Here is a 14,004-nt window from a genome sequence, read left to right as displayed (position 1 = left end):
ATAATGACGACGATACTGCCGCTTGGCTGGCTGCCGGCGGGGAGTTCAGACTAGAGCGGACATTTCAGATGTAGATACCACACAAATACAAATGTGAGCTCACACTCGCCACTGGAGTGGGAAAAGGGGGGGGCTTTCAGGGTGATCAACCCTTGGTAATTCATAGTAATTGCTTTCTAATAAGGGCCATGCCATTAGAAAATTAGCTCTCAGTTGGGGCGTACCATGCTGGAACAGGCAGTCACTATCTAAATGGGATTCACTTGACCAAAATAAAGCCACACGCCAAATCTATTGAAAACAGTTAGTGACCGTGTGGCTCTAAACAAATTAGCCGAATACTGTCTCTCCAAGTAATGTCATCAAAACAAGCGAAGGATGTCCGCTACTCTTTAACGCTCACCTCGCCATGTCGGACCGTGTTGCGGCCCGCTTGATAAATGCTTCGAGCGGGTCTTAATCACGCGTGTGAGAGAGCAGGAAATGGAGGCCGCAGTAGACAGAGTGGATGAATGGAGCGTGTAGGTGAGGTAGCCACCGTAAAATAGCACCTGGTGCAATATCGGGATGGCTGCTGATGTGCTGGGACTTTCTGACTGTGCAGCACAAACACAAGACAAACTTTGTCAATGCCAAGAACACAAACTAAGTGTGGGACGGCATGGGCGAATGAACAAATGTCATTGCGGAGAGGTAATTGAGCAAAGCTCACAAAATTCAGGTTTTGTGATAACTGGAACTGGACAGAAGTCATCTTAAACATGGCAGTATTCATAAGTCCTTTCTACCTTGGGTTGCCAAATCAATTAATACTTAGATGATAGCAATTAAAAGTCATCAAAAGCCTCCCAGCGCTGTCATCTGCTGCTGGAAAAAAATAGCTTAATAGAGCAGCAGACTGAAAAGAGCGCTTGCCAGAACCCAATCTTCTGCAATCAATAGCAGCAGGGAGACAATATTGTTTGAAACAAGGAAACGCTGAAAGGCTCGGAGAAAGCAATACGAGTGTCGGGGTTTAAGAGCGAGGCCGTCGAAAAAGCTCAAGTGCCGCTAGATACGAGAGCCACTTCCTGGGTCTGGGGTCACTGAGTTTCAAGTGGAGGAGGAGTCCTATCAGCGGGCCTCTTCAAGAAGAGGTAGAAAAGCCACGCCATTTAACCTCCCCAGTTGAAACGCCACAGCTAAAGGGCGAGAGGCCGCGGGGGGAGACGCCACGCCAGCAGATGCGGCTCTTATCGCCCGCCCCGCGGGACTCTGGCAGCCGGCCGTGGCATTTCGGGTCAGAGAAGATTCCGTTCTCTTGACGATAACCGCCGGCGCTGTCTGTCAAAATTGATGAAAATTCAAATAGAGCCACACGACGCATGAACAGTGAAGCGCTGGCCACCCGTCTGACGTATTAAATGTCACCGTTTTCAACAATAACGAACGGCCATGCTCACGGCGAGCATTTTTACGTCAAGCCATCCGTCATCGATGGCGGGCCTGGCAATGTTATGGCCGCGTTATCGATCGGCCTGGCATCGAAGGTTTGGGCTTTAGAAAAAACCCATTGTGTTCAAGTGCTCAGTTTGCGAGGACAGGATCCAAATTCTGGTAGGTTGGAGGAGATGCACTGTCACTGATCTTTACCACAAGCAGCCAAGTGAAGAGCGCACTGATAGCGACACATGGCTGCTTGTCGCCACACTCGGACCCCTGTCTTGTCCTCTTACGGCCCTATCTGAACATTTTCCACAGAAGTTGTTGCCTTTGAGCATGCAGAATTATGTGGAGGACCGAATCTCGTTTTTCAGCCTTATTCCAAAGTTGATTATTATTTTTATGCCCTTCTCCAAAGTACAGAAATCCATTAAGGGACAGAAGACATTGCTTATAGAAGCTTCTATGGTGGAATTCTTTCCCAATTGTGCTTTAAAAAAAGAAAACTTGCATTAGGTATAGAATATAGCTTGGTATTTTAGTTCTACTTCAGTGTGGACCGTGATTGACAAGAAACATCGTTCGGTATGTTTCAATTTGAACCATAATGCGAAAATAATGAAAATAGCGTCAGTTGAAAGTGCGTATTATAAGATATTTAGTGTGTTATTTAGGTGTCGAAGCAGATGTGCCCAAGTCAGTGTGGCTTTAATCAAACAGCACGCCGTGATGTCTTAAAGCTTGCACCCAGCATTCGTCCGTACCTCAGTTTCCATGGTGACGGAAACGGGTGTAAGTAGCGATGGCCCAAAGAACAAAAGACACCACAGAAGACATTCATTATGCTCAAACTTGCTCTAAATCAAAACAAATTAGCTGGCATAAAATTTGTTTAGCAAAGGCGTGATAGTGTTTTTCATCCAGTTTTCACAATTTCAATGTTCTAATTTCGTCTCCAGTTTTAGCAATATGCCGTTTTACAAACTCTTGTAATCAAACCTTTAATGGCTTTATATATTTCCTCTTTGTACCGAATTGCGACATATGTATATATTTTCAATATATTACCAAAGGTAAATGGTCCTTTGGAAAAAAAAAACAATTTTCACGCACAGTTTTCCTGCTAATAATCTTCATCTAACCTTTAAAAAACATTGCGTCATTTCAGCGCAATTTCAATATCAATGGCTGAGTCGATCCAGGTAATTATCTTTTATCGTGCACTCTGCTGTCAGCTGAGATAATAAAGGTTTTCCTAGCGAGGAGACAGATACAAAAAAAAGGGGGTTGAAGATGTTATCTAAAGACATTAATGCAGGGATGAATAATTCAATAATGATACAAGATCTGTCATTAGAAGGAAAAAAAGCTGTGGTAACATCTGCACTAAAGTGTGGTGAAATGAGGGGGGGATTGAGGGGGGGGTGTCTCTGAAGATAAACATGACAAATTGGCAGATCATCTGTTCAATTAGGACAGCGGAGCAGGTGTGCCTGCGAGGCCACAACAGACCTAGGCATGATGGGAAATACCTTGTTTGTGCGACAGTGATGTAGAAGAAGGCGCCAGAAGGACACCCCAAGAAAAAGAAGAAGAAGAAGAGGAAGGGGGGTGGGGGGGGGGGCAGGATATTCCCCTTGGTACTCATTAAAATTCATCTGCAGCCCCAAACAAACCTCTCCCCCGCTGCTTTGGTACTACTCTCTGCTGGACCTTGCAGGATCATATCTTATTAATCCATAGAACATTGCACACGAGTGATTGGGTGGAGGGGAGCAGTGGAGCAGCAAAACATGAGACGTCGAGAAGAAAATCTCACATTTGGCTGAGCTGGAGAGCGGGAAGGGCTAAAAAAAATAATAAAGTGTCGAAGAAAGAATGGGCTGGGAGAAAGAGAGAAAGGGGGGAGTTTTTCCGAAAAGGGGGCGGAGGGCGAGGGGCTTCAAGCAAAGGAACATGTTTTAAAATATTAATCTGTGTGCTTGTGGCCTAGGGCTGCCGCGCATAACAAAAAGAGGGAACCTTTGAAGAGCCGGAACATTCCCTACATCCGAGAAGCAGGCGGCCATGTCGATGGAGAACAATGGGGAGGGAAAGTATGGTGCACTTGCCCCCCATCGGAGAGCCCCGACGTGTTGCCGATGCAGAGTGTATCGAGAGTGACGTAAATGAGAGGAGTGCGCCACTGTGGCTTAATCCCTGGTGCTTTGTAAAGCCTTAGATAGGAACACTTACTGCAGCATAAACTCTTGGTAATGTCCTAATGCAGGCTTTAACACATTGGTTGCCGTTACAAACTGGAAGTGATAAAAGTGCACAGAAGTTCAGTGAAAGGGTAGCTTTAAATCCTAATCTGGATCTTCCAAATGTGGATGCAGAGTTTATACATATCAGACATTACTTAGGTGAATGCAGATAGGATTGAAATATCTCTACTTTGTGTTTTGACTTGCGTGCGGTGTCATGGCTGACGTGAAGCCACGAGCCCAGCGTGAGGTCAAAAAAACGTGAAAGCTCATTAAACATAAATGATGAGAGCTGGATTTAGCAGATGAGATTCATGTGTCGACGGCGCGTTTTACCACAGCAAACACATCTGCTATGAAGACAGTACATTAAAACATTTGGAAAATCACATTGGGAAAAGTCATCATCATTAAAGTGTATTCGGGCTAAGTATCTTAGATGAATTATGCAGCCCGCATCAAAAGACAGCAGGAATAACATTGAGAGAGTCTTTCTTGCACTCTCTCTCCTTTTTTGTTTTTTTTTAATTCACTATCCTGCCGGGAAACTTAAAATTACCCTCCGTCTGGCTATCCTCCACTAAAAATAACGATAAACTTTTTTCTCTCTAATTATGCAAAGAGCGCTCAATTAGCATAACCCGTCCTCTGTCAGTACAAACAGAAGGCCCCGAGGGCTCGTGCTTCTTTTTTCCTCATCAGGCGCTTGTGATTTTTTTTCCTTCCCCTCCCCGTTTTCTAATTATTTCATTTTTCCTGGCGCGGTTCAATGAAGAAGAACGCTAATAAAGACGCGGTAGTTATGCTAGCTGGTCGCAGGTGTAACGCAACCACGAGTAAAGGCCGCGTTTGCTATGCTTCCCTCTGTAGGCCCAAGGCGGGAACTGCGGTTACACGCTGCCACACACAGCCTGCAGCACAGATTAAAGATGTATGTTTAAGCTAGATCAAATAGAATTGACAATCTACTTGGATACACGGAGTAAAGCACACACACACTCACACATAATTTTGAAAATAAAAGCCAACGTTGTGTACGCTCGGGGCTTCGTCTGAGCCCGGAGTCGTGCGAGCAGATAACGTCCGTCAAGGCACTTGCCATCAAAAGAAAAAAGGCATCCCGAACACCGTAGCTGGTACTTAGAATTCATGTGTTTTAAGGACAATGGCACCCTTAGGGAACTGTGCGTAATAAGAGCCAACAAATGATGCCTGTCTATGGATTTTCTTCATGTAAATGAGTGTATAAGAGGAGTGTGGTCCCTTAAGAGATGTCAAAGCGCTTTTGCAAATGCATAAAAGAAACGTCTGACGCCCTCACTTGTCGCGTAGAGTTCACAGGAAGGAAATGAGATGAGGAAAAATGCACAAAGAGTGCGTCTGCATGTCCTTCAGGATTTGACGGTAAACACAATAAACAGACAAGCCTCCTGGGAAACGCCAGCGCTTTTCTCCTTGCCAACCCATTGGGGAAAATACTCTTCCCGTCAACAATCGGAAGACAGCTAGAAACCTAATTCTGTCCTTGAGGGTGGAGTACAACCACTGATGTATTATATTTGATTAATAGACCCGTTTATTCTCTTTCTCTAGCTTTGAAAAAAGGTACAGGTACAACATAAACTACTTTAAAAATAAACGTAGAGGTGCAGCATAATGCTTTTTAAGATGAAATACGCTTATCCAGCCTTCTCCGTTAAAACCTTGAATATGTCAATAAAAACGACGTAATCCATATGCAGTGTGTACTTTCTCCAATGTTTTAAGGATTTACGAATAAACGCCTCTGAGAAACTTCAGTTCAAAGCATCTGAAATCTTGATTTGGGCCTATCACGGCAAGTTTTATAGGGTTTTTTTTATATGCCAGTTATATATGCGCTCACACTAATAATAATATGTGTGATAATGGGTATTAATGACAAAACATGGGAGAGTGGGTCATTTGGAATGCATACAACTAGATTACCAGTTCTAGAAAAGTGTCTGCCCCCATGTCAAGTGGCCACTTCTTGGAATTACTGGCCTTTATTTACTTCTTTCTATGTTGATTCAATTTGATAAACAAGATTATTTCCACTGGGATGGACATGTGTTTTCTTTCCCTTTAGCTCTATATTGAGCAATTGACTAATTTTGTGAATCAAGATGAATAAATAATCTCCTCGTGATCTATTACCGGTCACGTAGGCACAATATTAACATTTGGTAGACAGGTAAGTGAGCCTCAACTAAAAAAACAAGCGTTGAGAAAGTCGGGTCTAGTGCTGTCAATGGCGGCCAGCGAGTTCTCTACTAAATATGAAGTAAACTCAAATGCAAAGCAAATGTTTTTCTGCTCATTTTCACCACCTCGGGACGCTTCCTGCACGCGCGTGCGTGTGCGAGAGCGAGCACGAACGCCGTACGTGCGTGTGGGAGGAATGATTTCACGAATGCCTTCATCATTTAAACGGTTGCGCTGTCGTAGCTGAAGCGGAGCATGAATAATTCAGCGCGGGTGCTTCTTCTTCTTCTTCAAACAGACAAATACACCCGGATTACACTTCCGCCGAGCACACGGTAAACAGCGCAATCAAAACAACGGAATTAATTAGGTAATTAGAGAGACAAAATAAATGTGAAATAATGATAAACTCTTGGGAAAGCGCAGACTCTATACTCTTACGGCATGCAAATACTACAGTGAAGAGTTGAGAATATACTAAAAGTTCGAGATATATTTTTTTTGGGTGGACGAAGATGAAAGGCGCCGTCAGTCAGAATTTCCAAGAGACAAAAGTAAACGAAGCCAATCAATCGCTGCAGATGAATATTCAGGATGGCATAAACAAAACATGTATGGCACATTTCACGCTCACGTTGCAAATGGTAACACCAACATAGGCTCCTTTGCTTTTTTTCACGTTCATTATCACTCCCAGGGTGACAATGTCATCATCTGGTGGGGTGGTAATGTTTGCCCATACTCTGCTTTTTTTTTAAATTATATAAAAAAAAAAGACAGAATAAAGAAAGCACAGATGGAGGCTTACATAATTGAAGAATGAGCAAATGAGCACTCCCAGGGTGACAATGTCATCATCTGGTGGGGTGGTAATGTTTGCCCATACTCTGCTTTTTTTTTAAATTATATAAAAAAAAAAGACAGAATAAAGAAAGCACAGATGGAGGCTTACATAATTGAAGAATGAGCAGCAATCCAGCTCAAGGATTTGTAGTTCATTTGCAGTCTAGAGTTAAGAAGGCATTTATCTCCTTCTCATTCCAGCTGGAGTACGGCGCTTTTGCTCTATAGCCGATTAAAAAAAAAACATAAGCAAAGAAAAGCCGTCTCATCTGGGAAGAAAGCGGCGAGTGACAAAAGGCGTGCCACGCCACGCCGCTGAGAATTTGGTTTGCCTGCTCGCGCAGAAAGGTCAAGGCTAAAACCTCTGCTTGAAGCAATTAACATCGTGCAGTCAGTCCCAGGAGTGCCAACATGAAACATCAGCTAAGGTGAAACCCCACCATGTTGGAATTTTCTTTCCATTTTGCGCCCACTCGAATGACTGCCGAGAAAGAGGCGGCGTTTCTTGAAAGCCGCAAATGCTCGAAGAGTAGAGATATTCATGAATCTGAAAGCAGATCCATGAAGAAGAAAAAAAAGTGCCACTGACGCAAGCATTTCAATGGCGGAAGCGCTTCCTTCCCCAAGTGCTCGACAAGCTCTTTTAGCCCCGCCGGAATAAACGAGGCCTTCCAAAATCTGATAAACCAATTTCATCATCAACTGCGTTGTGTAGTAACAAATGCGCAGTCGCGGCTACGTGTCACCGGGGATGAGTAAGAACCTTAAAAAAAAAACAAGCAAAAATGAGGATTTGAGCCTTTGAATGAGTGAGCTGAGATTTATAGGCCAGTCTGCTCTAAAACTTGTGGGACTAACTATGTTGGCCATCAGTGCAGAAGAAAGCCCCATAGACAGCATTAAAGGCTTTACAAAACAGGCTGCGTTAGAGCGGCGCTATCAAAGGACCACTGGGACCCCCAGTCGCCCGCCCGCCCCCGTGTCGGCGTAGAGCTAAACGCATCACTAATAAATGAACATGAGATACAAAGAGAAAAGAAAATGTGGGACAAAAGGAGTGAGGCTTTTGCTGTGAAAGTCAAAAGGAATAGCCAATGAGGAGCCAGCCAGGCGGCAGCGGTGGCAGCGGTGGCGGAGGTTCTTTCTTCTCCATCGCGTGGCTTCTCCCCGCCTGTGCCAGCGCTCATTTACTGATTTCATTAATATCCCGACTGGCGGGAGGGGGATGTCGGCCCTCGCCGCCGCCACCGCCACCGCCAAACGCCAAACGTCTCCTCCCTCCGTCCCGCGTGCGTATGCTCCACCGGGCCGCCTCCTCCGCCCTGACGCTCTCATCTCCGCCTCTCTGTAGTTCAGTAATTGGGCTCAGCTCATTGTTATTCAAAACCCTGTAGAACCAATTAGCCGCGGCCCTCCTGACCCTGGCTTGCTACGTAATGGCGCGAGCTAAAGACTCTAAGTGAGGGAGCCAAGAGCAAAGGTTTTAAATTCCTTTAGTTCCTGATTAATAATCCTGTCAGGGCGATCAGAGACATTAAAGAGAGACTCTGCTTTTATGGCTTCCCTCTCATTCCGAGGCTGTCCATTAAAGCTTAATGATGCCGGGGGTCGCTCTTGCTTTCTCTACCCGTCTTGTCAGATAAATGTACAGTTAACAGGATAATGAGGAATCCCCATCCTGTGGCAATCTGCGGACGCCTGACCTTTTTCTTTTTTTGAAGAAGAAGCCAGTCGGGAGAGGAAGGGCCAAGTGGTTAAGGGTACGCTTGGGGTCGGGCGACATGAAAGTAATAAGACCCGGGGCTTGAGATGAGGGGGCGACGGATACGGACAGACGCCCTGGTGTAATGTGGATGAGTGGCAGAGGAGGACAATGCCCATGAACACTTGGTCACACATTCTAAAACATTCATGCAAGCTTGATTTAAGAATTGTCCTATCATCCGGAAGAAGCTTTTGACTAAATATCTCGGATGCGGTTCGTCTCTATACCGGAATAATGGTTAAAACTACAGTGCATATTTAGGCCATACATAAATCATTTTTATCGGCCAAGTCATTTCTTCAGTTTAATCCACCAAGATAGCTACACATAGAGGGCGAGGACAGGCCAGGGAGAACTGGTGAGTTGCTGTATGCCGAAAGAAAGGAAATGGTTGGAAAAGGGAAGAAAAATCACTATGCTTTTATACATTGTTTCAAGTCTCAGTCTTATGATTGGTAAGACATGTGCCGAGAGGGTAAACTTTGTCTACAAAACGAATAATATATTTTTTGGACTATAAGTCGCACCAGTCAAATAATGCACAATGAAGTGGGGAAAAAAGTATATATAGGTCACCCTGGAATATTATGTTCCCTTTTAGAGAGGGCAGTTTTTAAATTTGATTAGAAACCAAAAATAAATACAATTAAAGTGAAAATAGTTGAATGGAGAACAACTGGCTAAAAATGCACCTACTAAATGTAAAATTTATAGCTTTTGGATAACTATAGCCCAAAAATAAAAAAAAATTATAACAGATAAATCACCCTTGAGTATTAGTTGCAGGCTCACCCAAACTCTCAAAATGAAGAGTGACTTATAGTCCAGAAAATATGGTATGGTACAGCCATTGAAAAGAAAAAAGGCATAATTCAATGTTTGCTTGTTGTCTGCCAAAAGCAGGGATCAAGTCCAACTCAACAAGCACTATAAAATTCCTGCTTGGATGAATGGAATTTCCAGAATTGCCTCCGGGACAAAAATGTTGATAGCAGGGCAAAATGCACCCATTGACTACCGTTGACCAAAATAGACATCCATTCCATTGGACAGGGAATACGTCATCTATTTCTGCTTCATTCAAATTCACTGGTGACTTTTAATTTGTTGAACAGTCTTGCCAGCAAATAACAGTCTTGGATACATTGGAAGACTACATAAAGTTTTTCATTCCAAAACAGTGGCAACAAGGAGATGGCCCTGTCTTGTCTATGAATCACCTCTGCAGGAAAACACGCAATTGGCCTATAGGGCGGCACGCTCACACCTGTTTTCTCCAACCTGTTTGGAAAAAAAATCCCCGCACCCAACTGCTTATTTGTTCGACTTTTGCGGGTTGGGCCGAGGAGGGACGGTTGGCGGGTGACGTCTTAAATATTTCAAGGCATCTGACACCTCCCCACTGCTATAATTCCTCTTACAATAAACGCCATAAAGTGCTTGGCTAACCAAATATTTACGGTTGCCAGAGGTTTTTTTTTTCCTTTGAGGGTTGTTTTCAGGAGCCATTTGGAGTGACTCCAGTCATCTTATCTGAGAGTCTAGGGCAAAGTGCCTGGTGGTCCCCTTGATGAGTGCAAATCCCCGTCTCCTGGCTAGCATCCACTCTTAGTGGACTCAACTGAGCGGGCAAACAAACAAAGCGCCGGATGACCTCAGTTTTACCGACAGACAAACAATCGCTTGCGTGACAATACTACCAACTACCCTGTCAACAAATACACTGCGTGCAACCCTTAGGTGACATGAAGGGTAAACAAGTGACCTGACATGAGTTTTTAACAGATATGATCTTTGATATTCTGATATTTCTGGCATTGATTTACAAGCCCAGAGCTAAATATAAGTGCCCTAAATGGCTTAATAGGGAAAAAATGCTACACCTAAATGGACTACCACAATACAACAGAAATGCCATAGACATTCTTATAATTAGCATTTGTAGTTCTGGAACAAAATAAAGCTCATCTCAAGGCACCACTACATTTAGAGCAAACCAAATTAAAACATCAAAACCTTCCTTCAAATGACAGTTGCTGTTTTTCAGGTCACCGAGTCCGTCAATCGTTTTGACAACGTTGTCATCTTTACGTGAAATGTTGTCAACAAATTGGCAGGAACGACTTTCCCCTCGATACAGGTGCCCAATTTTGTCAGGGGTTGTTTTCCCGTAACAGAGCCGTTTGCAGATGCCCCTTAAAACGAGTGCTTTTAAAACAGCAGCAGCGTGTTTGAAGAGAAGTGAAGCATGTGCCCAATCCCCCTCCTTCCACATCCCAACGCTGTGATTAGAGACGTTGACCCTCTTTTAATATGTGAAATTCCCATTTTCCCTGATTCATGAGTAAGAGCCCTCAGGGGAAGAGGCGCAAGTGGCAGTCTGCCAAAAAGGCCTTCCTTGTAGCAATTCTCCACAAGTCGTGCTTGCATGTCGTTTAACAGTCAGGGCTCGTCTCACGCTAACTTTGTTATTGTTATTGGCAGCTTGTCATGTAAGGCGAGCAGGTGACACAATAGCACCCCATTTATTTGGCTGGATTACACAGAAAGGGCCCACAAAAATGTCAATGCTTCTTTTTCTAATGACTTTTACCCAAAGGATATAATCTCTTTCCAGTGTATTCTGGGGAATGCGACATTGCAACATGCCAATCGAAAATCATGCACTTGATTTCCAGCCTAGGCTTGACATGTGTTAACTTGTAAAACAATGTGATCTACTCCCTCTTGACTTTTAATGGCGCTGTTAGATGAGCTTGCATGCGACCTTTCCCTCTTCGTACAGAAGCCGTCCACACGTATCAGCGAGTCCATCATCGTCAATGCGATATTTGACACAATGTCGAGCCCACCGTTGAATGCGAAGCAGTCCGTCGGCTGCATTTGAGGTCTGGCCGCCAGTATTATTTTCATGCGTGGGTTAAAGGCTGTGCGGGCGGGCGGTGGGCCGAGCACACAAGGCCCACTGTTGGAGTGTGTCCACGTGATGACAGACCCACCAAGAATGTTGACCCCACCGCCAAATGTAATAGAGCACCACGGTTCCTTTATTAAGGGCTGAAATAATTTCCAGCAAAGTGGTTGGCGGTGCTGACAGCTCAGACGAATGCCGTCTGTACCCGAGCCAGCATAACAACTGCTCCTGCGTTCATGGCGAAGGCTGAGGGACGCCTGCCAATTCCGCATTCATGCATATTTGCTCCTGTGAACATCTGCCAGCGCAAATAATTGATGCCGTTCTCACCACTAGGGGCCGATGAATCCCCCCTGATAACTTTTCTACAGCTTCTACGTCCAGACCGCAGGCGGCGTTGGATGGCGAAGAGGAAGTTCCCTAACGGCCTCCGGTTTAAGCGTGCCCTCGAGCCCTCGTATCCGTGACATCCGCCTCCGCCGTGGGCCCGTGCGGAGCCTTGCCGTGGGTGGCGTCCACACGGCGCCACAGATGTGCCAATGCCATAGAGCCCTGAATATCCAATGAGCAGGCTTGAAGGAGGATCAAAATAACTGAGCTCGGTGACGATACAGCGAGTCTAACAGCGCCGTGGTTGTGTTCCAACACAACGCTATCAGGTGATTAAACATCCGAGGGGAGGCTGACACGCAGCCACCAGCAGATGGCGTATTAATCTTTAATTCATGCTGTCCTATTTCTCTTTCATTCTAGACTGACTCACTAGTGTGGGAGGATTCGTGTGGGGTATGGTATTGGGAAAGGCGAGAATGGGCTGCATTTCCTCAGTGCAAAAGTTGGGGTTTTGAAAACAAATTTAAAAACTGCCTCCAAAAAATATCTAAGTCCTTTGCAATTTGTACATATATTTTTCCTTCTCATTGTGTATTATTTGGCTACTGCGACTTATACTCAGGTGAGGCTTCCGTCCGTAAAATACATATATATGTATAACAAAGAGCTTGAGCTAGTCACAAATATTCCACTGGCTCCAAGGAAAATAATTACCACCTCTATATTTTCTTCCATTTCCACTTCTTGATGGGGTAATAGCAAGGTGGCTCAATGCACCAATTCCAACACTGTGACTGGTCTCTTAAATTATGGCCTAATAATATCCAGATCCCAGCGCTTCCAGAGACATCCCATTCTCCATTACATAAGCCTCCGTTTGAAAAACAACACATAAAATGTTAGTACACACCTGAGGAGTGATTATAGCGTGTAAAACCCTTGAAGGGAGAGTAGAACATCAAATGAACACTCACACTGGGGGAAAGAGAAGTGATAAAAATGTGGAAACCCCCAAACGCACACAGCAACGGCTGCCAAGCAAAACTGTGTGTACGTCAGTCCAGAAAAGAACCGTCGAGCCGTTTTCCTCGTTACCCCTTCCACGCCCCCCACCCGCCCCTCTGCCCACCGACAGGAGGGTCGGCACGGGCCGACGGCCGGGCGGTCCCAGAGGGGAGTTGGCGTCGACAAGCGAGGAGAAATAGTTAGAACACCGAGGGCTTCGCAGCAATTGGGTGAGGTCACGGCGAATCATTCGAGCCAGAGCTGACCGAGAGCGCAGCTGGACAGCGTGTCACGACTTAGACTTTCTAATGACCTAATCAGCCACCGATCTACTGTTTTCCGCCACGTGCTTGCACGCTGGCGGTCATGCGATGGAGTTCACATTGATGCGTTGGCTTCTATTTATGGATATTCAATTCACATTTCCAGCTTGGAATCTGCAGTGTAACATGAACCAGGGGGAAAAGCACTTTTTTTACTGGTCTATTGGAAACAAATCGTTCACAGTGGGAGAATTGTTAACTTCTTATTGGGCAATTGGTGGTTAGAACGGCTCGCTTAAAGTCCTGAGGTCCAGGTTTGAATTACGACTTAGTGTTATTCCATTTATTTTTGTTAAGTATAACAAAGTTAAGTCAACCTTAGCATGAAAAAAAGTCCATTTTCAAAAAGTTTGAGTGAGAATGGTTGCTTACCTGCATGTGCCTTGTGATTGGTTGGGTGGTGATCTCACCAGGTGTAACCTCTTGCCCAAAATGAGATCCATTAGCACACCTGCAACCCTTATGAGGCCACCACTACAAGGAAATACAAAATCCAGTTATATTATCAATTTAACCATAGATTAAAACAGAGCAACCATGTTCCAAAGGGAAATTCCAGTTTTATGGGGTTAAAACAGGTGACCTAATGAACTAATATAATCAAGGTTCATGGATTTATTTCTCTGACAAGTCTGCCCCCTTCAGGTAAAAAAATGAAAACACATCTCTACAAATATACCACTTTCTTAGATAACATTTTAAGCATACCGTACTTGGCAAATTCACTTTGTTGCAGTAAGAAATGCAGATTATAAATAATTAGGATGGCCCGGTGGAAAGAGTGGTTAGCATGTCGGATTCGCAGCTTTGGGATCCGGGGTTCAAATCCAGGTCATGTCCATATGTGTGCAGTTAGCACTTTCTCCTGCGTGGGTTTCCTTTGGGTACTCCGGTTTCCTCCAACATTCCAAAAACATGCATGGTAGG

The 14,004-nt window shown here is 44.6% G+C and overlaps 1 long non-coding RNA gene across 1 annotated transcript in view; it reads right to left on the bottom strand.

The window, feature by feature from the left end:
- Window positions 1-13,629, bottom strand: part of LOC144180921 (uncharacterized) — a 28,828-nt gene extending 15,199 nt beyond the window's left edge. Inside the window, exon 1 of the long non-coding RNA XR_013324566.1 lies at window positions 13,450-13,629. This is a non-coding gene — a long non-coding RNA (uncharacterized LOC144180921). The remainder of the gene's footprint in view (window positions 1-13,449) is intronic.
- Window positions 13,630-14,004: the final 375 nt, after the last annotated feature.

The sequence above is a fragment of the Stigmatopora nigra genome, chromosome 22, assembly GCF_051989575.1.
Source record: "Stigmatopora nigra isolate UIUO_SnigA chromosome 22, RoL_Snig_1.1, whole genome shotgun sequence".
Taxonomy (NCBI): domain Eukaryota; kingdom Metazoa; phylum Chordata; class Actinopteri; order Syngnathiformes; family Syngnathidae; genus Stigmatopora; species Stigmatopora nigra.
Note: the sequence above shows the minus strand (reverse complement) of the source record. Positions and strands in the feature narration are given on the sequence as shown.